The sequence below is a fragment of the Rhopalosiphum padi genome, chromosome 4 (assembly GCF_020882245.1).
Source record: "Rhopalosiphum padi isolate XX-2018 chromosome 4, ASM2088224v1, whole genome shotgun sequence".
Lineage (NCBI taxonomy): Eukaryota > Metazoa > Arthropoda > Insecta > Hemiptera > Aphididae > Rhopalosiphum > Rhopalosiphum padi.
Window position 1 is genome coordinate 42905760 of NC_083600.1, and position 4145 is coordinate 42909904.

A 4145-nucleotide genomic window follows, 5' to 3' on the forward strand; every position below is an offset into this window, starting at 1 on the left:
GTAGTGCAGTTTACTCCTCTTCGCTAGAGCCAAATCCCTTCAAAATGTCGATAGTTAAATTTTGATATAAGGCGTTATACAATATGCAACTAAACATACGATTATACATTTTATAAATATTTATTTATTACGACTTATGGCAACCGTTACGGTCAGAAGATTGTTTTTTGTATATCCAGCCAAAAACATATGTTTGTTTAAAGTTTAAATGTTATCAATATAAATCTATACAATTTTTAAAAAAAAGATAGAAAAATGGGTATCATTTTACCCTTAAAAAGGTGATAACAGACAAAAAAAATACACATAATTGTAAAATCAATACATTCATCACTTCGCTCAAATCTAAAAATGATGTACTTTTTAAATATTAATTTTCTAATAAATTACTAATGAAGAGGGAACTCTGAAGTTGTTGTTTCTAGGGATCGCCAAATCACTAAAAATATACCAATGTCAATAATATGTATAATTGTAGAACTGTAGAAGGAAGTAAATTTAAATAGACTTTATTAATAAATATATCACTTTTATAGGTATCTATAGAAATTAATCCTTCAGTAGTTACTAGTTAGTTAGGTACTAGGTATACACTATACATCTGATGTCTGTGGTCTGTCGACTACCATCAGTATTCCTCAGTGGCAGCGTTGTTTGAAACTCTCTTATATTTTTCCTATATGCTCTCAAATCTCTATAACTAGTATATTTTTCTTGTATTAGAATATATTTAAATTCAGCCCAACTCGATATCCTGTTATGAAAAATCTGCGGTTTATTAGAGGAGCTCTTCACTAATCTAATAACCAATTTAATAAACCAGTCCTATCAATATTACAATTTTAAAATGAAGCATAAAGCCCATTGTCAACTAATAAGATATTTAACAATGAAAAAAATACATTTATACATAACTTAAATAATATATTTTAATCTTGTAAAAGGATTAATGTTAGAAAATATAATAATTATAACTTTTGAACAGCGCCGACTGTAGGTTTTGATTTGCCTAATAAATAATCCTGAAAATGTAGTCCCCGAAAAAATAACCCCATATGAGTTTTTGTAAGATTTTTAATGATAATAATTGTATAATATTCAAAACTAAAATGTATATTCTAATAAATACGTGTATGTGAATATTTTAATCTTTAAGTGAATTATGAGCATTTTCAAATATTTAATATTTTTCATACTCATAACTCACCTAAAAATTAAAATATCGTAAAAAACCAACGAGAAAACACAGTTTATTTGTTTGATAATAGGTAAATTCACTATCAAAACTAAAAGCACACTAGGTATATTGTGGGTGCAACGTCCTCTTAAGATATATGTTATATCTTAATATCTGTAAGTCCTATATTTATACTTATTTTGTTAAAATATGGACTTCCTAATCTGCCCATCATGTTACTTAGTAAATTAGTTTGAAATATTAATAATTTATAAATAAATAAATAATATAATAATTTTAAATAAATAGTCAATTTTTTCAATAACGGTCATTAATGTATACATAAAAAAAAACGTATATAATATTAATAATATTAAATGTAAATTATAATGCATAAAAAAAATATATATATAATAATACCTGTATTGATATTAGAGTGAATTGACCTATTATCAAACTTTTAGGTGAGAACATAATCTGTGTTCTCGTTGGGTTTTTAGGATATTTTAATTTTTAGATGAGTTATGAGTGAAAAATACTAAGGTTATTTTTTCGTGGTTTTTTTTTCGGGGACTAAATTTCCAGGGTTATTTTTTCGCGGTACCGTAGGTTTTGCGTGGCCTGCGGCAGATTTTTTCATGGGCACTAAAAATTGTATTCTTAGCATGTCCTAGTACATACTCGTATGATATTTTTTCTATTTTATATAACTTACCTAAAAATATATTTTTATTATGTAGGTACACAAATGACAAATACACAATTAAACAAAGTTTTAAACGTATCACTCTACAATAGATATGTACTTATTTTTTAAAACATTTAACTAAATATATAATTATTTTATACAGGTACTCTATTAGATAAATTTTTCTTGTTGAAATAAAAATGTTTAGGTAGGTATACTAAGACTAATTACAGGTCTTACACGAAAATTTAAAAAGAATTCAAGATTTTAATCTCAACATTTGTTTTTTTAGCCAGCAATCGTGTTTTTATTTTCTATCGATATTGACAAATGACGACATTGTAATTAAATATATTCATCAAATTATTCGTAATAAAATATTTGGTTAAATTTTTTTTGGATCGTGCACCCACAAGCTGACACTGCAGACGGGACTTGTATTTTTAATTTGACAAAACAAAATTATTGGTTTACAAATCATTAGGTAAATGCCATGAAAGACGCGAGGCCTGGGGGAGTTGATCCTTTTGCCTTGTTTTTGAAAATACCTCCTAATAATTATTACAATTTTTTACAGTGATAAAAAATAACAAAACTACTACCTACCTACACGGATGCAGACATTTGTAATTATATAGTATCTAGAACCTAGGTAATGGGCATTTAAACATATCTATATAGATAAATTTAATAATAAATGGTAAATCAAGAATGTCTTATAAATTAATCTCACTTGTTCATGTGTCTAAATGATTCTATTGTTAAATGTTAAGTGACATTAATCGTTAATGGACAAACCAGTAAATAAAAATTATCTTCTTGTATTAATTTGTTGAATTGTTAAGATAATTATACCTATTACATCCGGTGTTGATAGCACATGTAAGAATTTGTGTAGAATTTTGCAGATTGTAATTTGTAGTCGTTACGACTGAGTCGTATGATGTATATACTATGATATATGAACATCCATCGAATAGTAGTGTACTAGACACTAGTGTACCTTATAAAGTTATAATTTATAGTTAAATTTTGTAAATATAATCGTGTTATAATTATTATAATTAACGAATAATGTATTTAGTTGGTACGGGGATTTTTTTTCCGAATACCGGACACATGTAATGAGTGGCTGTCTTGTGGTGTTAATTCCATTTTAGAGTTGACGCGACTATTGTAAGGTATATATGTCATGGAATATTAACGGTCTCGAGAATTTAGAAACGATTTAATAATGTCAGATAAAGTAGGGAATTCGATATGATATACATATTTACAATATCGTACATTTATACAGTAGGATATTTGTAATAATTGTATCTAAGGGTGTATGATTGCATCAATGGCTCATTAAAGAATAAATTAAAATAATTGAGATGATAAATGTGGTAGGTTAATTAGGTACTTAATTATAGTATAATAGTATATACTATATAGGTATATATATAAAATAAGTAGCAGTTGCAGCGAGAAATCTTTTACCAGTGAGACACTGAAACAAGGTAAATTCAGATGCACCATTTCCATACTTTATTTAATCAGTACATGTGGATAGTGTGGATACCACATAAGACATAACATGATTTCATGAAAAATTTATTCTATTCCAATAAAAATAATCGTACATTTGTATCTATATCATTTTATTAGTTGTTTACTATTATAAACAAATAAAATAAATATAAAAAATGGGCAATTTAAAAGTTTTTATCTATTTCCATTAATTATATTATACATATACATTTTGGTTCAATGTTAAAGCTATTGAGTAATTTAGATAAATTCTCCTTAGAGACTATTACATCAATATATATATATATTTTTATAACAAAGCCACTAGTACATAACTATACATTAATATTTATATAAGTTTTGAAGTAAACAAAATGATGTATTTTTACTAATGTATAATAAATAATAATACTAAGAATAAATATATATTTTTCTTTATTTTAGCTTGTAATGGCTATGATAATATGTTAGTACAAAAATAAAAAAATAAATAGAAATCTTCTTGATACTAAACAAATGATAACAGTTTTACCTAATATAGGTAATTGTTTAGAACATAATACCAGATCTCACTTTTTAATCTTACCTTGTGGTGATATTTATAAATTATTAAACAACCAAAAAGTTGTTTTTAATCTGGAACGTATAAACAGACCAGATTTTTTTCAAATTATCATTAATTTGTAGTAGTAAGAAGTTGTAGAAATTAACATAGTAAGTATATGTATTAAATTTACATTTTTTTGAATAAAGAAAAAAAATGCCTAG